Genomic DNA, 22,957 nt, shown 5'->3' with positions numbered 1-22,957 from the left:
GCGAGTCACCACCTTCGCAAATTTCCATCCCAAAAAAGAGGTAAAAATTCAAATAAAGGCTACCGGAAGCCCACCGGCGGAGTGAAAAAATACGTGGACTTTTTAAGAAATAAAACATAGGAGTGGGGAAAAAATCAGCAAAATCCAAAGTGATGCAAAAACCAACGCGGCAAAAGTGAGAAAAGGCCCCTAAAAAGCAACTTGTTGCCAGGTTTTGCAGAGCTGCTGTGCAGCTGGTTGCAGGCAGAGGGTTAAAATCCAGCTAGTGAGTGAAAAAAGAGAAGCCCGTCTATGGAAGGGCGGGCTGTGGGGAGGCCCTGACTGTAGAAATAGCAGCAGACTTTTTCTTTTTTTCCCCTCGCAGAGCTTAAGTCTCCCCCTTGCGTGTGGCTGGAGTAGAAAGAGGGGAGCAGCCGAAACAGAGAGAAAAAGAGGAAAGAGAGGGAGGGAGGGGAAGAGAGGAGGAGACAGCGAGCGCCCAGTGAAGGGGAGAAAAGCTTCACTGATGATGAAATAGGAGGTGCGGCGGAGCGCGCGAACCAGTCACTTTTTCATCAAATGTCCAACACAGCAAGGAACTGTATTTGCACTGGAGACAGGGGGTAGGAGGAAGGAGGGAGCATTAGATGGTCGGGAGAGGGAGACACGGAGAATGAGAGAGAGAGAGAGAGAGAGAGAGAGAGAGAGAGAGAGAGAGAGAGAGTGGGAGGGTTGAGAGCACTAAATGTGGGAGGGGTGGAGGAGGAAGAGTGACACAGAAATCCACTCCTCCATGCAGCGCGCAGGCGCAGTGCACTGCACACCCAACACGCCATACTGGGGATATACACAGTACACACAGTACACCTCTGTTGCTAGATCAACTGGTGAAAAGAAAAGCGAGGTAGAGCAGAGACGGTCGTCCAGAGTGGACGTCCCCCCGGCCGAGGGATCCTTGGAATATGAAACAGTTCTGAGAGCCGGTTGAATTATTAACCCTGATCTGCCACTGCACTGGGTTGTTGCCTTACGCTCGTCTTGGGAGCACACTGTAAGAAGCAGCACACGTTGGAGGGCGTTAACTCTTTAGCGTACCACAACGACTAGCAGCGAAGGCACACAAACACACACACACACACACACACACACACACACACACACACACACACACACACACAGGAAAAAGATAAGCTTGGCCAGTGTTTATTTCAGTACATGTGGCAAAGAACGCATGGCCGGGACCCTCCTCCTCCTCCTCCTCCTCCTCCTCCTCCTCCTCCTCTGTCGCAAAGCAAACTGAACGCTTGCAGCAAATCTGGCACAAAGTCAAAAAGGCAGATAAGCATTTTTTGGGGGGTGAGACTTTTGCTGCTTTTCCTTGAGGTAAAACAGCTGCCACTCGCCCCGTGAAGCACATGCAACAGCTCAGAGGAGATTCGGAGAAAGTCCTCCACCTCCCGGGATACTGAATGTCTCTTTTCAAAAAGAATATTAGCGTCCAAACAGTTAGTCCTGACTGAATCCATTCACCGACATACATGAGGAGCAGAAGGGAGCCAACGAGGGAACTCGAGGGGGGGGGGGGGGGGGTGGCGGCGAACAGCATGGCTGTTTCCACCATCTTAGATTGTATTGATTATTCTTTGCAGTAACGTCCGTTCCTCACACACACGCTAGCACTCCCCCCCCCCCCCCCCCCCCCACTTCTGCCCCTCCCTCCCTCTCTCTGCCTCTGTTCTGCCACCTTCTCTACTCGGCGATCGGCGTTTTTTGGCTTTTTCCATTTGTGGAAGATTACTGTAACGCTATTGTACGACAACTTCCTGCCTCTTTTGGCTCTGGTGCTCAAAAACTGCAAAGGCACGAGCTCGCAGCACTCACTTTTTCCCCCCCTTTCGGCCTTGAACTACAGGAGCTCTGTGAGGAAGTATCAGGAGGAAGGGGACATGTAAAGTGTATCTGTCACTGAGGAGCAATTTTGATTGCATTTTCTGCTTTAAAAAGAAAAAAGAAACGGCAGAGAATTAAAGAGGGCGAGAGGGGACCACATGCCTAGCAGACACAATGAGAGAGAGAGAGAGAGAGAGAGAAAAAAGGTGGGGGTTCAACTTTTCTTACTTTTACTCTGTGAAAAACTTGGTTTTGGAGGATCACTGGGTTATTGGTGGGGCTCGGGCTCCATGCAGATCGGTCTAACATGGCTGCTGCTTCGGGCTGCACAGGCTGTGAGGGCTGCTTTCATAGCACGGCCACCACCCTGCTCCTCGTCGGCTCTCTTCCGAAACTACAGCAGCACGGTCGCTGAACTCGATTCTCTCCTCTGCTCGACGGGTTCCAGGGAAAACACAGGTGGTTTAACACAGAGGTGCAGAGAGTCGGAGGGGGAGAATTTGATTTACTTTACAGTGCAGAAAGGATTGCAATGCATTTGTCTGCTCTCCTCTCCCTGAATGTGATAGAGGCTCGCTTGGTTCAGGTGTCTGCACTGGCACCAGCTTTAGGATCCTACTAGGAGGGGTGCAGCTGTACGTCACATCTCGCCATGAGTTTGAACCAATTGAGAAACCCACGACTTCATTATGGCTCCGATGTATGAAGCTGTCATGCGTATATGTTAGGAGAACTTATTAGAGAGTAACTTGAAGCTTAAAATAGAACGTGTGAGAACGGCGGATATTGAACGTAGCCGTAAAGTTTTTCGGCATTTATGCTTAGTGTGCACATATTGCACTTTGCCTGGCATAAAGTTCACGTGAGGATACAGTTTTGGTTTCGGGTCGCCTGCCAACTCTCACCGCTGCGCTCCCCTTCACTGTTCCTCTGCTGCTTTTTACCGAGTATTTATCATGTTTTCATTTGCAAAGTCTTAATTTATCATATTTTAGCAGCTAATACAGAGTTTGTAGAGTAAAAACGAATTCTGGTTCTGATTTAATCCTTTTTCAAACCTTTAGAATCTTTACTTCTGCTTTGCAACAGCTAGTATTAAAATCTTTTGACGAAATTATTTAACTACAAATGTTTTTAGAATTAATCGTGACACAAAAACCTGACTTTGTGGAATTAGCAGAGATAAGAAATAGTCGTTCATTCGGAGCACATGGCTGCTACAGCTGTGTGATACAGAACCAGTCAATCAGTCCTATTGATATGGGCTGGGAAACAAAATGGCAGACGGCGCCATGTTACAGGCTCAGCACGATGTCCTCTGACTATTTAATAAACAACAAGAAAAAAACAAAAACGTGCTTTAACCTGCGATTTTTTGTTCGTTAATATAGTAAAAAGCATCACATGACTATTGACACTTGTTTTATTAACATTTTCTATCACAGAAAAGCATTTTAATAGTAAAAAAAATAGGAAGAAATACATAATGTTTTAAAGAGATTCAAATTCCTGCAGTGTTAATTGCACACACGCATCCACCATCTCTAAAATAATATTTCCAAGAAATACATATGTTTATCAGGGACTCTGATTAATCCTCGTTCTGCATATGTGGTCAGCTGCAGGCTGGGGGGGGGGGGGACACATATTCATGTGCTTTAAAAACACTTGTTAGTCACAGCAGGCCCTCTGTACAGAACGTTCAGATAAGGGGACAGGGCAAAGACACATTGCCACATAAATATGTTATTGTTCCATAGCTTTATTCCTACAGCCACAGGAAGCGGTGAGGAGAGCTGGAGGAATATGAAATTGCAGTGGGCGGGGGCTCGGCAAGACAAACAATATTTGTCATCTGCAAACATCAAGGACGCTTTAGGAGGTGAGGAAGGTGAACCAGGGCTGGGCTCTGTGCTTCGTCAGCAACCACTGCTGTATCAACACACTGGTCCAGATATGTGGCAAATAAAAAAAACACCTACACACACGGATATTCTAATGTTTGTATGCAAGGGAATAAAAAGATAACCATGAACAGTATCCCCGCACTACTTTATACTCTCCAGGAGCAGGAGTCCATGAGGTGGTCTTGCTTAAGCTGCGCACGTGTCTAAACAACTTCTCTATTACACCCGAGACCTCTGAGGGCACTCCCCATCGAGCGGGGAACAAAGGCCATGACCCCTGGGTCAAAAGCGTTACACGGGAGGCCAAGCGGGCCCATTGAATTTTCCATTGGTGTTTGCTTAAAGAAGGTAAAGATTACTAACACATTAACTAATGCCGATTATGGGGTTATCCCTCGTGGGACCCAGGTCCCAGGGCAGCACATCACGTCTTATTAACAGAGCCTGACCTTTGACCCCAGCAGTCACCTCAGGCAGCAGCCTTCGACCACTACTTTCTGACACACACACACACACACACACAGGGAAGGAATGGAGAGAATGAAAGCAAGGTGCAGCAGCTTGAAAAACATATTACTGGAGAAACATGAATAAATGGTGCAATATTAGCACTGCAAGGTATTCTTGCAGTGCTAATGCTCTCCTGCACCCCTGTTTAAAAATGAAGGATGTTTGCAAGCTGTGCATCATTTATTTAGCTCAGAATAATCTGTGCAATATTTATAATCTCTATAACTTGCTTATTGAGCATGATTGATTGAAACGTGTTGTTTCGGAGGCACGTGTTTTGGAGGCTCGTGTTCGATTTCATAAAATGGGGGCATGTGCAATAAAAGTTCTCATCACAAAATGGTGGACACAAGACATGCGCAGTACTGATGTTCCGCATTTATCAGATGAGGATGATGATGAAGAAAGCAAGAGAAGGAGCGATTCTTCAGAAAGTGTCTCTGTCGGGATTTTTTCACACTTTTACTTTTTCATCAGCTGTGAGGTGAAAGTAAAATGTGATGTCCAAGAAACAGCAAGCTAATAAAACCTGACAATAAATGTCGGTCCGTAAAATCCATCAGGTGATCACACTATCTGTCGATCCTTTTCTCCAATCTAGAATCAGAATTATGATTTTTCCTTGGACAGTTTTCTGAAAGGTCAAGTTCATGTTTCGGCAGAGAAAGTTTTTCCTCAATTGATTTTCTCTTAGATATTACGGTATTTATTTGCTGTAATTAACACTGAACATTTAAAAGAGAGAACATTTATAATTTTATATTTTATTTTATAAAATGTTTATTAATTTAGAATATGCCTTTGGTTTGAAAGCTGATTTGCAATAACCTGCCAGATGTTTGCTTTCTGCTGCCCTCGTTTATAATGAGAAATCATTAAAGGCAGTCTTGAATCATCATTCATGTATATTGTAAAAATGTTGATCCAAAAATGACTTTCTGTAAAATATATTACTCAAATTATGAGTTTGATGTTTATTTCAAGGTGTAACAGGGGATTTCTAATTAAAATAACTAAAATGTCAAGGATACCAATTTTGTTCGTGCAAAATTGGAATATGGGTGAAATGTATCCGTTTAAAGCTAAAATCCATCGAATATTTCTGGTTAATATTAAATATTACAAATCATTCCCATAATGCATATACAACTCTCCCATGAGCATTTTTGTTTGAAAATCTATTTTTATGTTTTTTCGGCTTAAATACACACATTTTAATTTAGTAAAAAAAAGAAAACAGATTTCAGCCACAGCCAAAATATAGACACCTGTACAATTTTCAACGTACACCTAAATTTAGACTAAATTCAAATAGTTTGCGCTGATGATTTCACAATAATTGAAGCCAACTCATTTTAACAGAAATCCATCTGATAGTAGGTGGCATTTCACAAAATCCCTTAAGTGCTTATTCATATAATAAGTTGTATTTGTTTAGTTAAATTTAGCTTAAAGTAAGCTCAACTTTACTTTTGCTGAAGACTCTTTACAATTGGTCCTACTCCACTTTTCTAATATCACGGCACAGAGCAGATTTATTGATTTAACTTGTCAAATGCCTCAGTTAGCTTTTTGTGTTTCAAATAATTATAAAGGCACATTTAGAAAAGGGCGTATTCAGGAATACTGGGTCATCTAAAGGAGACAGAAACTTTTTAAAGCAGAAACGAACTCACCTTGCTGTTTCTCATAGGATTCTGAAGAAAGAAGAGACGGACAAGAGCGAAGTATAACTCCTCCTGAGAACAAGCGGGAAATTATAGACCACTTCCATATCACACCTAGGAGTGGACGACCTATCCGAAGAGGGACGCACCCTGGCTGTACTTAACAACTGCTTCTGGCAGCTCCTCAACAGCCAAACATATTGTCCTTGATCAGGGCAGCTTTCGTATGACAACATCCAAGCAGCTATGGCAAGAAACCCAGACTAAAGAAGATGAATGAAATCAAAATGTTGATACCAATGCATTAAAATAAAATGATTGCATGTACTTATATATATATATATATATATATTTTTTTTTTTTATTATATTTTTGGATATAAACTGATCTCCCTTCATTTTGCTCATCAAACTTTAACAAAATGTGGGAAAGAGATTACATTTGGATTTTTGCACCAAATCAGTTTTTCAAATGAAACATGTTTTGTGAATGTTTCCACACAACATTAGTCCTGTGATATTACAAGACCAAATTAAAACACTGATTCAAGTAGTAAAAACTCTGAAGTAGTTTTTTAGTCTTTATATTAATAGTATTATAGCACTAATAAGCACAAGAGTGTTAATAATGTAAAAAATTCAAATAATAATTAAATTACCCATTTTTATAGCATTACTCTTTACTCATTGTAATATTCAAGTTATTCTGGTAACTACAAGAGGCATTTCAGTGAAATAAAAAAAACAACCTTGTACTACTTGTTGAATTATATTACTTATTAACTTCTGTCACTTGTATTATTATTATGCGTTGATAATGGACCTGGGACAAATTCTCAAAAAGAGTCAAAGATGCATTAAAATAAAAACTTAACATTCTCCTTTCCTTTCCATGTGACCATCCTGGGCCAGACTTGTTCATACGTGAACTCTTGCTTTTCAGCATCCCACTAAAGGCTGCTTCTACCCATTTTATTGTTGTGGCCATCTTGTTTTATTCCTCCTCTACATTAAGCCAGGAGAGCACAGGCCTGGCATTTTAGGGTCGGTGTCGAAACGCCCGTGTCTGCACCGCAGGGCTGCGCGGAGTCCAACAGTCGAGCCATACGCACTCAGCGGCTCACTGCCTCGACAAACACTTTGTGCATGCTGCTTTGTTTTCTCACACATGCTCTCTAGATTCCTTTCTCCCCTGAAAAACAGCAAAACATGCAGCTTATACACTTTATTTATTCCATAAACATGCTTTCCCTCTAGTGCCCGACCCGGAGAGCCACTGAGCCCTCAGCCCCCGAATCACTTCACAGCACTTTGTCTCTTGTGATCACCACAGAAAACTAAAAAGCTTTGATCACACACAACAAGTGAGGCTGGAAATACTATGGCTACTCGTCCAATTCCCACTTCACCGATGCAATTTAATGAGCTTTATAATTGCTTCTAACTTAATGCATGGATACAAAATATCTGTGGCATCCCTTAAAAGAGGAACAGTACTTATATTGATTTGAAAGTGACACGGATAAAAACTCTGATTACCTACATTTTAATTGGCTGACGGACTGTAATTGATCTGCATAATGTTATTAGCAGAGGTATATTTATCTATGTGGGAGAGGAGCAGCGCTTCACAGGACAGCTGCGTAAACAGAGGGTTTATTACTCCATGGGTTATTTCTGCCCATTGAGTGGCTCCTTGCAATTCAAGTAAAACATAATTTTTTTTGTGCAGCAAAATAATGTGTTGAAGACAAATTTGAAAGAAAACAGACAGTGTCGACACTACAGGTCTAAAAATGTACATTGCACACATTCCTTATTCTCTCCTGTATTTCACTGAGGTCTACCTGCCACCTGCCTGTTTGCTCTGTTTTGCTTTATCAACTCTGTAAAATGTGCAATAACTTACACAAATACAGTTTTACACTTGATTCCTGTATTTAATATTACATTATTGTATTAGACTTTTATATTGAGATATGTATTCATGGAGCTCTTTTTACTGCATTTTATTAAAATTTAATTTCTAGTCTTGGTGCATTGTCCAACACTATAGATAGATAGATTACTTTATTCATCTATTCATTATACTGCTGACCCTGTGTATAAGATAAATAAAACCTGACATGTAACTATGACTCTATATGATGTGTAGAAGCTGCTTCCTCTATTTTAAGATAGTCAGCCATCTTTGCATTTAACTGAACAAATGAGTTCATGCAGGTGCAGTGACTTGTTCTGTAACTCTACATTATGTGTGTGCCCGATCAGCCAGCCCAGGCACAGAGGAGCTTGGTGATCAGGTTCTAGGGATCGTTTCTATACACCCGACTCTGTGGTATACACAGGGGATGCTGGTGTGATTTAGAAAAAGGTTTTTGCACTGAGCTACTGCACACAGCATGCTAATATGAAATTTAAATTGTTACTTAGTATTTCCAATCATACCGTTTTGTATGCAACACATTCAAGTTGCCTGTTTTCATGCAAGGTTCAGCACCATTTAATCATCGTCATTAGTATTTCTAATATTCTTATAATGCTTAGATAGAAATACACAACCCTATTCCCATTGTAGGGGTAAACATTACAGCTCCCTATTTTGAAATGAAATGCACAACATATTCCAAACTGTGCTGACTATTATTTGTGCAGTATTCTCTGCTGTGTTCCACATCATCATCATGATGAGGCTAAAGGCGTGGACAGTGCACAGGAAATGGCCACATGACGGCCCCTGACCTCTTACACCAGCTCGGAGCAGCAGAGGGTCAGGCAGAGGACATGACGGTGGAGGGAGAAGTCAATCTTATCCTTCCGTTCCACCACAGGCCCGTGTGCAGCGACAGCAAGATGAGCTACAGGGCTTTCCAAAATCCACACTTGTTTGGCTGCGGAGCAAGGCACCAGCGCCGTGTGTGTTTCAAAGGAAACGCTGAGGAAAGCGTATTTTCGTGGCAGCAGCCGTGCACTTGACAGTGTGTGTTAGCCCTGCCCTGTGTCTTTGCTCCGTCCCCACCCCGACTCAATATCTCTCAACACCAATATCTGTTTTCTTCAGTGGCCAAAATGGCAAACAGCCCATTTGTCTCACAACAGTGGAGAATTCTTCCATATCCCATCGCAATTTGGTCCCTATGTGCAGGGAAAGTTTTTTTATGAAAATCTCTACACGTTACAAATACGCCTGGCTCTGCTGCACGGCGCAGGGGCCGCGGGGTTAAAAGGCAGAAGACACTGAAAAGACAGAGAGAGAGAGAGAAAGAGAGAGACAGAAGTATCAGCTCCTGTCCCAGACGGCTGTCAACTGAGCCTGTGCCTCTGTAATGGGGGGGGGGGGGGTTGATAACCTGGTACAAAACCACCCATTAATGCCCCTTAAATGTCAGAGACTGCAGAAAGTAAGGGAGACAGCTAAAATGAGAGCACATTCATATTTCAGTGTGGCAGACGCTAAAATGCATTGGTGCCTCACAGTGAGTGCTCACAAGGACACCAGGAGAGAGAAAAAGAGAAGGCAGGCATGAAAAAAGGAGAAATGAAAAAGAGAAAAACAGGGGGGGGCTTTGCAGCAGAGATGCAAAAGCCCCATCTGACGGTTGTCTCTATTCGACAAAGTTAGCAGTGGATCTCTCTCTCTCTCTCTCTTTCTCTCTCTGTCTCTGTCACTCTCCCTCTCTCTCTCTCTCTCTCTCTCTCTCTCAAATCTGGCAGGGTGGGGGTCGGGGGTCGAGTCTGGTGTTGGGGGTGGGGTTGGACTTGCTGGAGAGAGAGTGATCTTTTTTTTCCAGTGGGGTGAAAGGCGGACGGTCATGTGTGCAGAGCTCATGACAAAAGGCCCTTTTATGTGCAGCGTATGCAGATAGAGGAGGCTCCTTTGTGCACAGATGGAGATCCCATGCCTGGGTCTGCCTGCGGCGGAGAGGGAAGGGAGGGAGGGAGGGAGGGAGGGAGGGAGGGAGGAGAGGAGAGAAGAGTGTTGATGAAGGGAGGGGAGGAGAGGGAAGGGAGGGGTGTCTCTGGCACTGAGTGCCATCACTGTGTCTGGTGGGGGGAGGGGGTACGGAAAAAGGAGAACCAAGCCCGAGTCCTGGTCCTGCCAGGTTCATACCGGGAGGATGGGGTCATTAGGTTGGAGAGCGAGACAGGTGATGGTGGGATCACGATTAGAGCTGTCTGACAAATGGATCAGAGTCCAATATTATTTGCAGATAATCTTAAAACAGCTTGGGAAAAGCATGACTTACCACAAATACATTTAGCATTTAAAACTAACCTAACAATAACAAAGGATTATTAGGTTGGATAAATTGAACCTGCTTCTGTCAACTATAATATCTAAGCTCCCAACAGGTTAAACTGACCCTCAGTAGAGGTATCCGCCGATAGTCCTTTTATGGAGCCACACAAATTCCACCAAATCAATCCCCTTAACATGCCAGATATTTTAGCAAGATCCATGAATTGTACTCTAATCTAAAATCTCACAATGACAAATAAAAGTTCCTGGATCCGCCCACTGATCCAGATCTGCACCAAATGGGTTCATGGGTTCTTCTCTGACCCGTAACACATCCGTACACCAAGTTCCCTGATGATCCAGTAGTTTATATCTTTCTTACAAGCAAACAAACAAACAGATTTGAGTTAAAAAATAACCATCTTGGCGGAGGTAACGATCAAATAGGCATCTCAATCACACCCTGCAAATTGATCATATGAAGTTTACCATCAAATGGATTCCTTTATAGAGACATCTGCCACTGTCGCTTTGACCCTTGTGCCTTCCCCTTTTCCCAGTTTGTCCATCTCTCTTGGTAATAGTGTCTGAACGTTGAAGGTGTCCACTCTACCCTGAGAGACGAGGTGACTCCCACTGACATCCCGTCTGCCGAGAAGACGTCACATCCTGTAAGCAGCCTCCTACCCACCGACCCCTCGAGCTGACTCTCAAGCCAGATAGATTCCTAACCTGCCAGAGCACACCAAGTCTTATGGCCATTTTCACCAGAGAGCAGATGGAAACCCTAACACCCCCCCCACACACTGACAGACACGTAAACCCCTGCACACAAGGTTGAAGCTGCTGAAACACACTTGCACTGAGCTGAGAGTTCTACACATTCAAATGTAAGAAATCCATAACAGGTTAGTCTTGGTCCTATATTTGACTGCAGGTGGAGACCGATACAAATTTCCATCTGTCGAAATTGTGTTTGCATTATGGGATAGTTTTTGTACAGTGGTAAGTACAACAATGACATGTTGGGGTTTTGTGTGTCCTTGAATTAGTTAATATTACATTACATTATATTTCATTTAGCTGACGCTTTTAACATTTTATGAGGGGCTGTTTAGGAGTTCAGTATCTTGCCAAGGACACTTAGGCATTCAGATGGGATAGAGTGGGAATCAAACCGGCAACCTTCTTGTTGCAGAGCACCCGCTCTATCTCCTAGGCCACGCTCTCCCCAATAGAAAAGAGTGCAAAGTAAATATGGTCCTAATCATTAGTTGAAGTTGGAGAAAGAGCTGGAACTTTACCCTGGCTACTAGTGTATTTGCACCTGGGCATTTTATGACCTATAAACTAATGACTATAATAAATTGACTTCCGTTAGTTGCGGACAGCCTGGCAAAAACCTTATCCCTAACCTTAAACTTGATAGATTTGTGGCTAACCACAACTCACACCTGACCACTGACCATAACCAGGACCTCCGAAATGACGTTTGGCCTCATCAGGACTGAGCTTAGGTCCCCGTGAGGTTTACTGGGCCTTACTGGTCAGTGTTTATGCTGGACAAGATTCTAAAGACGTAACACAAACACAAGCAAACCTGATAGCCAGCCCATCAAGGTAAGCTTAGGCTAATTAAAGAGATTAGATGTTTTTGTCTGAGTACTGTCTTAGCTTATTGGCTCTTGTCTAACCCATGCCCGGCCTGCACTCTGGCTTCCAGTGGGCGAGGAATGAAAAGCTGGCACTTACCCTCTCTCCTCTATCTGATCCCCTGTTGCTACACCCTTGATGCCAACAAAGGTATTTCTGCTCCTAATCAGCAGACAGGGAGAAGGATAGATATAGTGCTATTCTTGTCTAAGATAGAAAAAAAGGCAATGTGGCTTGTTCTGGTAAATCAGGGCTCTTCGATCACGTATTCTAATATCTTTCCTTTCTTCAAATCACATCGAGACAAAGAAGGAAAAAGAAGAAGTCTGAGACTGGGTGAGGCAAAGACAAGAGAATGATGAAGATGGCGATGGAGAGGAAAACTGTCTTCGGCATTTTTCGATATCTGTCTGTCTCAATTGACCTGTACAATCTTCGAGACTGGAACAAATGCAAATAGCGCTGACTAGCTCGCACCAAAAAATCCTGAAGGCTTTTTCAAATGAGCTCACTCTCACAATGGTGGGGTGCCCGGAGCAGGGTGAATGTACGGTCTGGGCTCTGAATGGCACAATAAGAGCCAAGCAGGGAGCTGTGAAGTGAAGGCTCAGGACCCTACAGGCTGCCTGCTGCTGTGCTATGCTGAGCTTTGGCTGCTTCTACATTACAAAGCTGACCACTACCGCACTACTGCAGTCTACTGGTCGACAAGGCCAAGGTCACACTGCACTGTACTACACTGTAGACTTGTCTTCAATATAAAATTGTAAAGGGAAATTTAAATAAAAAATGTTTACTGCAAATTTGTCATTTTTTTCATATAAAGAACAAGAGAAAGCAACACAACTTCACTTGTATATTTAGTGTGTATTTTGCTGTAGTCAATCAGGAGATTTGATTCCTGCAGCAGCAAATGTCAAATGCCCTTGAGCAATACAAAGAAGCCTCTTCTCTCTCACTAACTTCTAGATTTAAAAGTTTAAAACAGGGATTTATAATACCTGACTATTGTACTTAACTTTAGGGTTAAGGTTAACTTTAGCTATAATATAATTCATTAATACCTGAATCACTTAACCTTGAAAATAACTAAAGAACATTAAACAATATTCTGGCTCTGCCATAATGACATATGTTTAAATTTAATTTGGCAAACATAATGGTTAATGGTCATTAAAAAATCTCACATCTACGTAAGGAATATCCTGGTTAAATCCCTCTGGTGAGCAGAGACACAAATATTCTCAAGATTGAAAAAAAAAAGTTATTATATAATAAGCACGACAAGCAAATGATCAGAACTAAATATAAGTATTTGGGACAACTAGGTTGAACTATTCAGACCTTATGAGATTGAGTTTGCCCCATAATAAAAAAATCTGGTGCAGTAAAATCCTTTGAATGAATTTTTTTCCCGAACATTTTCATTTTGCAGTGTATTAGCACAGCTCCAATACTTATTCTCTGAAGCTAAAGCGAATAAATACAGTTGAACAAATGCATCTCATATTTTTATTCTTCTGAAATGGTTCTCTTCTTTCTTTCTGGTTGCTCAAAGGTTGAAACTTTTACAGTTTAAAATGTCTGCAATTTAAACACTAAACATGAGACATTTTATCAAATAACACGAAAAACACAGACGCTCGGATTTGTGGATCTACAGTATGTTTGAGCTGCACTTCACTGAACAGCCTCGTTTCTCTGTCCATAACTGAGGAATGTTTTGGCAATATCTCTTTAAGAGAAGGCAGAGCCCACAGCCGTGAGAGCTCTCCGCTTTGCTGCTACTCTTTCTACTTTCAAACTTCATTTTCATCTTCGCAAGATTTTCAGAGCCGCTGTCCGGAAGCTTGCAGGCATTTTCACCATGCATCCAAGCTTCCCAGCATGCCTTGCGGCTGGGTTGGCTTTGTTTGCAAAGTTAACTGTGAAGTTGCTCTGATCAGCATGAGACACAGACAGACACTCAATCCCTCTTGAGACACATGAATACTGTATTTACAGTAACGCATTTCTTATCCAATATTGAATATTACTTTAATAATCTCTTAAAACTTTTGATACATGACTATAATTTTAAATCTGTGGTTAAAAATGCAGGAAATTTCCAGAAAGAGATAACGACTGATAAAAAAAATGTTTAATTTAAAACTTCTTCTTTCAGAGACACCTTCAATCACACTGACCTCACTCCACTTTCTCTTTGAGATGCATCATCAAAGCCACTTCAAAACCCCAAATGGGACCTATTCTCTGTGATGCACAACTAAATTACATTGAATCTTAACACCATGGAAGCAGTTCCAACCCTTAGCTCCAGAAGTGGATATTACATCTTGCACTGGATGACATGCGGGGGGCAGTGCAGGCAGCCTGCAGCATCTGGTGGACACCTGTAAGACTGCAAGTCACTGCAGAGAAAAAAGAGGTCTCTCTTTTTCCTGATTCAGAATATACTGACCCCGAGGCCCACCAGCCAGTCCGCCAGCCTCAGGCACGGCAGCCGAGCCACACGGGGTAGTTAACATGACTGTTCGATCACTAAATCAAAGGCAGCGTAAATTAAAATGAACAGTCGGCGAACGCCAATAAAAATGTCAACACCAATCTGGTCAGCCAGACAAGACCAGCTTCTCGGGGTGGGCAGCAAATCAAGTCCCGCCGCTGTTTTCAGATCAGGTCAAGACAGAACGAGCGAGAAGGAACCGTGCGCTGAACTTTAATCTTTCAAGCAGTTACAGTGTGATCTGTAACTTCTTAGAATGAAGTAGAAAGGGAGAGAGAGAGAGATTGATAACCGCGTTTCCGTAAAGGAGTCAGGCATTAAAAACTAAATCACCCCCCCTCTCTGCACAGTCAACCATTTCTCCCGTGTGTAATGTTGGACTCAAGTTATGCAGCAGTTGTGTAATATAGAACACAATTGAATCAACATCCAAAATATATAGTAATGCTATGATGGAACATTAACATTTAAGATGTCAATACTAATGTCGTAATATTGTGACAGTAAAGTTATAATATTACTAGAAAATATTCTTAATATTATAGGACAACATTTAGAATTTGACGAGAATAAAGTCTTAATAGTATGGAGAATTTTTTTTTACATTGCACTACAATGTAATGATAAATTAGATTATACAATTTTATATAAGAATATTATTGTATAAAACAATATACTGCTTCTGTTATTCTGTATAGTACGTCAATCATTGCATAATTTTACCAAATATATGACACAAACAGCCTGTCTAATCAAATAAAGGTTTACATTTAAACATTTAAATATCTATGCAATGCATGACCTCGATATTTTACAGCTGTTCAGGTTGTATATGTAAAAAACGAACTCACAGTGGTTGTTTCAGGGCTTCTGTTTCCTCACCACTGATCTGTTGGGTAAACAGAAAGAGAAGATATTTTCAGTGCAGCTTTAAAATGTGTATTTTGAATCCAGTCTGCACCGAGAGCTCCTTTATTTATTAGAGCTTATCACTACAAGTGAATCAGATCACACAGGGACAGTCACTGACACCAGAGCAATTACGCCGTACAGGTCTAATCCCTTACACAGCACTTAGAACAGTTTTAAAGGCCACCGAGGGCAAACTGTAGAGCTCCCTTAACTGTTAGGGGCCAGTTTGGTCCATTTTACAGCCACTAGGGGCACAGCGCTGATTGTTAAGACCAGGGAAAGTAATCCCTGGAGTCAGGCCACTAAACCTGCTCTACCCCTGTAACCATGGCAGCAGACAGGTAGTGTCTGGGTCACAGGGCAAACATGGCCCGGCTTCAGTGCTGACCGGCGCTTAATAAAAGACCGGCCTGGTGTGTGCGCACACACTCACACACAAATACACACAGCTTCAGGTGAAAGTTGACCTGAGACCTGCTATGACCACAGAATGTTCCTAGGTTTCAGTTCTTGAATGAAAGCACTGGATGTTCTAGCTGCTTAACTGTCAGGAGGTGATCAACACAATTAGCTTCAGCAGCTCAACGGTACCAGAGTCCACGAATGTTTAAAATAGAAAATTGTGAAGCAGTAGGACGTTTGGAAAGTTATTCGTTGCTTTATATTTAGTTTCAGACGTGCGTCAGAAGGGAGCAGGAACAGAAACAAACTAAAAATATGGTCTGTGTCACCAGACCAGACGGACTATGTTGCTGCATTCTTCTGTTTTTTAATATGATGGTCTCTTCACTTCTCTGCAGTGTTACAGCACAAGTAGTCTAGGCAGTGGAAAAATACATAGTAATGAAAGACACTTTTCAGAGAATGGGGCAGCTGTGGCAGAGGAGAAAAAGCGGGTCGTCCCCTATCCACAAAGTCAGTGGTTTAACCCCCGTCTCTAAACTGAAGTGCCCTTGGGCAGGATACTGCCGGCAGTGTGTGATTGATGTGTGATAGAGAAAGTGCTGCATCTAGATGCACTCTATGAATGGCTGTGTGAATGGATGAATGGCAAAACTGCACTGTAAAGCCCTTTGAGTGGTAAACAACACAAGATAAGCTTCATATAAATACAGAATTGTCTGTATTAAATACAGATTTACATGCTATAACCTCAGGTCCCTTAAAATGCTATCATTGGAAATAAAACAAAGAAATAATTATGAATCAGTTACGAGACCAACCGTCCACTCGGATTACCTCCTCGCCCCAAACGATGGTCTGGTCTGGTCTTGCCCTTTAGACAGAAGCACATGATCTCCCCCTGGCCCAGTCTCCATTTACCCAGCTCTCCCCTCTCTCTCCTCGCAGTTGCTATGAGACACTCAAGCCGATGCCAAGGCTTCCACAATTCATTACTGGAGGAACAAAAGCCAAAGCACTGGACAAAACAGGGCAGACCAACTCAAACCAGCTCCCACTTAACACACACATCACACCTCTGAGTGCTTTGCTGACATACAAATGGCCAATTCAGTACCTCTCCTTTCCCCCTTTTTTATTTTCATTTTTACAAAGCCAGTGGGACATTTGAGGAAAATGCTCAACGAGAAGTCAACAGGCTGAAGATGGGACACGTTTAAGGATCAGCGAATGGTTCCCCAGCGGTTCAGCTTTAATGCTACCGATTCTTTTTAGTGGAATTTTACGACGACCAAATATGCAACTAAACGTCGTCAGTGCAACATCACCTGTCTCTGGCTTCCCACCATTTCTGCCCCGTGAAACATCTCTTTTCCGCTCCGACCAATCAGGTCTCAATATCTGGCTGTTCTCATGCAAAGAAAGAGAGGGGAAGGCCAATGAGAAAAGGCCCTCCTCCCTCCACCTCGCATCCTGCACACACACACACACACACACACACAACAATCCCTGTCTGAGAAATGCCAACGGACGGGCAATCAGTCATTGTAATTAGGCTGACTGCCATTCCCGAGCCTTCATAATTCAGGCTGGAGCTGGAGGACGTACTGTAAGGTAGTGAGAGCCCAGCTGCCGGCTGCCACAAGCCCACCACTGGCTCATGCAGACCTCAAAACAGGCCACTCCTACTCCCCCTCTCAGCTCCGTCTAATGGCAGGGGGGGGGGGTAGAATTATAAGGGGGACAGACTGACTGCAAAATTTAAAAAATCGCCCCCTTCTCCCCTCCATCTCCCTCCCTCCCTCCCGTCCAGTCTACATCCCAAAACCACTCCCACTCCCACTTTCTTTCACTGCACTGCAGAGTTTGGCTCTCTAAACTGCCTGAGCGAGAGAGCAGATACCTTTTTTCAAAAATGGCTTCGAAACAAGAGAAAGGGTCCAAGTAACACGTCTATGAAAAAGTCTTCTCGTGTCATTTTCCCTGTGCAGTTTTGTTCGAAAGGTGTAAAGCTAACAGATCGTACAGTATCGTCCTCCCTGTGGGGGAACACTGGATTTACAGTACAGAGGTGCCTTGCTCTTTTCCCTTTGGAATTCACAGATAAACAGGAAGCTATGGCAGCACTTTACTTTATTTGCTTACAGGCCACGGCAGTCTCAGAAACTGGCTCTGCCTGTTGTATAGGACCTGAAGTTTTCTTGGCAGCAAAGTGAAGAACTGCAAGTTCAGCCAAAATAGACAGTGAAGCAGAATGAAGAAACATGCCAAATTGCCGGGGCAATTCAGTCCAGAGGCTCATTTTTCCAAAATGCTTCACGTTGAAAAGAAAATCATTTCCCTGTCCTTAGCTGAACTTAGTGTGCTCTCTGTCGGCTTTACAAGGAAGCAACTAGGTGGAGGGAGGAGGAGCGTGCGCTCTCAATCATGCACGTAAACGGACAAATGCGTGTGCACACCCATACACATGACCACGCAAGCCATCACTGCAGATTCTTTGCTCGCAATGGAATTAGGTCATGCACATAAAAAGCCCTAAACAGAGACACAGATAAGAACGTGCAACGCTTTAGAGAGACGCTTTCAAAGTCTCAGGGGGAAACCACAAAACATAAACTCTCTGCAGGAAAGAAAGAACAAATCTGAGGTGGTTGCATGCCATTTGAACTTGTGCTGTACTCTGTTCTGTGATGGGACAAACTGGGTTTTAACAGCTTTCTGTGCAGCAGTGGCACTGTTATGGAATACAAAGGAAAGTTATGCATCAGTCAGCATGTGTCCATGAGGCTGGTTTCGTGGTTTGTCGGCCTCTGCTGCCTGACAATGTTCATCTGCTCTGTTTCACCACAGCAGGATCACAGTCAACGGTCGGCTGCAGGACAGCAAGCACCGGACGCTCATCACCAATACACATCTCAATAAACAATCAATTTACAGCGGTGTTCCTCATCATTAATAATGTCACCAAATAATAAGAACTACCACCAAAACCTCCACAAAGCAGTGCCTGTTAAAAGTCTGTCAGCATAACATGATATCTACGGCTTGTGTTGCCGGAGAGTAACTCACTTAGTATATATCCACTTATTAAGACTCGCAGTAAAATTCGATCGGGCTGCTGAGTAAACATCGAGCATTATGTTACACAGAAAAGATAAAAAAATCCCTGTGTAGAGTTCTGCCAGGAGCTTAATGCTCGTATAACTCGGCTGCTACTACTTGACAGTAAATATTTGTACAGCTGTTTCGTATTGCATCGGTGATTTGCGGCAGATATGATATTAGAGCACGGGAGTAATCGCAGCAAAATGAGAAGGGGGGGATCGAGGAAGCACATGAAGGATGAAAAATATCCACTTACCACGATCTGTTAGCATGAAAGATGTCACATTGCTAGTTCTTTTACTGTCGGACTAAATCATCATCGTTTCCCCATCGGCTCTGAGACCATGCTTACTCATCAAATGATGCCTCCAAAGCTTTAATAGCTGCTGTGATATAATTAATGATTCACCGGACGTGCACCCGGCGAGCGCCGGACTGCACACAGCTATTACCTGATGAGCTCTATGAGGAATAAAAGAAAAAACAGGAAAATGCAGCAATGTGAAGAGTTGTGCACACACACACACACACACACATCTGCACAGAGGCAGAAGTGAGAGTAAGTCGGCCATGTTAACCTCTTGTGTTGTTAGAAAATGCTGAATTTACACAAAATCATGCAAATCTGTAAAGACGAAGACGGTAAAAAACTGTTCAGAATTACCCAAGAGTTAAACGACTCCTTTCAAATGGTGCAGAAATCTGAGCATTGTGGTGGATGCAAAGAGAAATGGAGGCTCGATACGGGGGTATGACAGGAGGCAGGAGTTTATTTCTACCCTTTAAAAGAGGGCTTGTCAACAACAGCTTAATTTTTTATATTATTAAGTTCCATTTCCACTTTTTTCTTTACTTCTACAACATTTTGTCGTACTGTTTTCTTCTGAAAATAGGAATCTGATAAATATCCCCAATACACCTTCAACTGACTTGACACTGTGATATGAAACATGTTGAAATGAGAATTGCTCAGTTGTCTCTTTTTTCCACAGACACTGTCAAAGCCATGAGGGCTGCTCATTTTGAGTGGATCATTGTTTATTACTTCATCATGCAGGTGCATCTACTGCAACTAAATGATGATTACAAAGTCATACTGCAGGAAATATTAATGCAAATATTACAAACGTTATTGAACCACCCGATCCACATGCGATGCTGTATCTCTTTGTTCTAATGAATTATCTGAACACAAATTAAAGCAGATTTTATGTGTACGGTGTTCTGTTGTTTTTAAATTCTTTAATAATTACTGATGGGTGTTCTTCCTCTACAGTACAGTCTGACGTAATAGTCTTGTTAAAATTACACTTATGTATATTTTCGTCCAATATTTCTTCATTTAAACCCTCTCAGAGATCTTTCATATTTTAAAGCTGCACATTTACTTCCATTCTATACGATGCATCAATATTATGTAAAAATTACTTACATCCTGAACTGACCAATTTCCTCACCCCTCATCCTTTTAGGTAATCATTACAAATGTGCGTCTTTATTTCAACATTTTAAACAGAAGACAGACTAATAACTGTGGCGGTGCATGAATCGTATCCTTCTGTGTCACGGTTCTATCAAGGTGTGATCTCATCAACAATTACACTGAACCTGAACAATGTTGATGACAACATTTAGTTCAGTGGAAGAAAAACTTCTTCCTGTGACAATGAACCTGCTGTCGCATAACACAAGGGGCACTGTGAACAAATACAGCAAACAATGGAGAAAAAATACACACAATAAGTGCAACATTGTGTATATAACACAAAAGCTAAAAAATATATATATTTATTGTAACAAATAAAAGGATATTTTTCAGATTTAATAGTGGCTTTTAGGAAACCTGACCACCAAGGAAAAACAACTCTATCAATGAAAATCACCGTAAAGTCTCTAATGTGCACAAAGGACACATTTTCTGTTCCAGGATCAATTCTATATTGTGTTTATTTTCCACACACAGCTAATGTTGTGTGAAATGAATTAGGGCTGAGTAATTTTCAGAACATGTCAAACACAGATAAAGATAAAAGTTGCAGTGGACTCACCGTCTGAACGCACCACGCGCTCCACGCCTGTCACCTCCAAGTCTCCCTCTTTTACGCGTCCGACCGAAAGGAGACCGATGTCCTCTCCTCTGTTCTCCCTGCAGCTGTTTCACAACAAGTTGCAGTGAGGACGACTCCTCTGTCTGAGGGACCGGGTGCGTGCTGTGCGTGCTGTGCGTGCGTGCCACCGCCGCCGCTCTCCATATGGTTGCAGCAGCGAAAGAAAGTGATCCTGGGCTATAATCTACGAGGTGGTTTGACGAGCTGATGTGAGGACAGGATTAAACACATGCATCCCCACAGAAAGCTTCTCATCTGGATTCATCCGCTGCTGCTGCTGCTGCTGCTGCTGCTGCTGCTGTCCCCAATCTGTGCGCTCTGCGCGGCTGTACGGCGACTCTGACTCACCGCACTGTACACAAAGACTGAGCTGCGAGTTAATATCACATTCAGAAAGCTTCTTCTTTTTGACTGGAACAGATTGTGGTAGAGACTAACTGCTTATCTGGTCTTTTGTTTTGATGATCGTTTCGTGGAGGGTTCAAGTTATGGCTTCATCGATGTGCCTCTGGAGAAGAAATGACTCCAGAGTTAGTGTGGTTCATGCCATGGAGCCATGGTGGCCACACAGTCAGAGTCGTGTCGTCTGGTCCAATCTGGCTGCAGGACGCATGAGCGTTAATCTGTGCTGCTGGAGGACTGATCAATAACACACAGAGGTTACAGGACCTGACCTACACAATTTGCCCCATGAGCTGTTGAAGTTCATCCACTTTCATAGTTAGTAGTTGAAGCACATACATAATTATTGTTATACTTAAAGAGCAACTTGCAGGTGATTTTTACAAGGAATTTGGAACTTAGTCTTGTTTGAGAAGGATCATGCAAATAGTTAACTGGTGATTTTTTTATGTTTTACAAGACAAGTGGAAAGATGAATATCAGCAATGCTCGGGCAAACACACACACACACACAAGGGAGCACAACTGATAAGTGATTATGGACATTTGTTTACAGAACAGGGACTAAAAATTCTGAAAAGTTAGGATATTTGTTATTTAGAATCACTTCAATATATACCGCACTTAATAATAGAGGCCATTTTACTTTTAAGGTCAGGTTGAGAAGCCAATGCTGCCTTGTGATTGGTGAACAACAGTTTTATTTTAGACTTTTGAATTCCTTGTATTTCACCAAGAAGAGGCCCTATACTTAAAAAACGAAAAGACAATTATTCTCATAAATTGTTTTGCATTGCACGTGTTCCTGAAGGGATATTTTGGGATAAACACTCGTGTATTTTTTAGCTCTGCAGTCGAGTGTCCTCCGTACCAAGTGCACTTAAGCGGTGGAGTTACTCACTCTGCAGTCCTTCAGACACACTGAGTGGCCTGAGGGATGTTTTAATGGTGACTTGAGCTATCACTCAGAATAACTCCCACTGTGTCTTCAGTTGCACCTGTTGCATGAACCGCTCTAAAGTACCGGACTTGACAGACAGTAAACACGGGCTGCGCTGACTTTTCCTCGTGGACACACAAAACAACTTTCACCAAGCAACGTGCCCTGCTCTGCAGCCGGGCCACTTAGGCCTCTTGATAGCGGCTATTAATACGAACCGCCTCTCGCCCTGCGGTGACTCATGTTTCTGTGAAGCCTCGCCGAAAAATTCACGATCATTTTGATCCTGGTGCACCGCTGTGGCACAGGCAACACAACCCTGTTGACCCCATACTGCATGGAGACAAGGGTAATGAGATTAGCCGTGCATGAGTGTGGCGCTGTGACGTGTCCTCCCTCAACTGTGCGTGCACGGCTTTCAGGCTCTGCCGTTCATGTGACAGAGTCGCTGCAGTTGAGGAGAGCGAGGATTACTGGGCGGGGTGACTGGGTTCACAGAGCGGCAAGCTCAGGCCAAGAGTTAGGCACTATGAGCTCGTGCCAAATGAAATGACATCAAATATCTGACTGTTTCCAGAATGAAAGAACTTCCTGTCCCTTAATAACATGTGTTCACTTCAGTTTTAATGCACTGGGACAAATGGTTCAGTTTGTAGCTCGTGTTGGGATAGTTTCTTCCGTAGTCCTCTTTTAATCTGTCTACAAAGTTTATGAAATTTGTCTAACTAATCAAGGGC

The 22,957-nt window shown here is 42.8% G+C and overlaps 2 long non-coding RNA genes across 4 annotated transcripts in view; one reads left to right on the top strand and one right to left on the bottom strand.

Moving 5' to 3' along the window:
- Positions 1-21,452, bottom strand: part of LOC133955247 (uncharacterized) — a 38,816-nt gene extending 17,364 nt beyond the window's left edge. The window contains exons 1-2 of the long non-coding RNA XR_009920861.1: positions 20,819-21,452; positions 15,203-15,240 (exon numbers count right to left, since the gene is read on the bottom strand). This is a non-coding gene — a long non-coding RNA (uncharacterized LOC133955247). The remainder of the gene's footprint in view (positions 1-15,202; positions 15,241-20,818) is intronic.
- LOC133955248 (uncharacterized) lies at positions 1,733-8,090 on the top strand. 3 transcript variants are annotated; one of them, XR_009920863.1, is made up of 2 exons: positions 1,733-2,075; positions 5,980-8,090. It is a non-coding gene; the product is annotated as an uncharacterized LOC133955248 (long non-coding RNA). The 3 variants fall into 3 exon arrangements; XR_009920864.1 differs by lacking the exon at positions 1,733-2,075 and adding an exon at positions 2,094-2,328; XR_009920862.1 differs by lacking the exon at positions 1,733-2,075 and adding an exon at positions 3,761-4,124.
- Positions 21,453-22,957: the final 1,505 nt, after the last annotated feature.

Source organism: Platichthys flesus, chromosome 6, assembly GCF_949316205.1.
Source record: "Platichthys flesus chromosome 6, fPlaFle2.1, whole genome shotgun sequence".
Taxonomy (NCBI): Eukaryota; Metazoa; Chordata; class Actinopteri; order Pleuronectiformes; family Pleuronectidae; genus Platichthys; species Platichthys flesus.
This window is presented reverse-complemented; position numbering and strand designations above follow the sequence as displayed.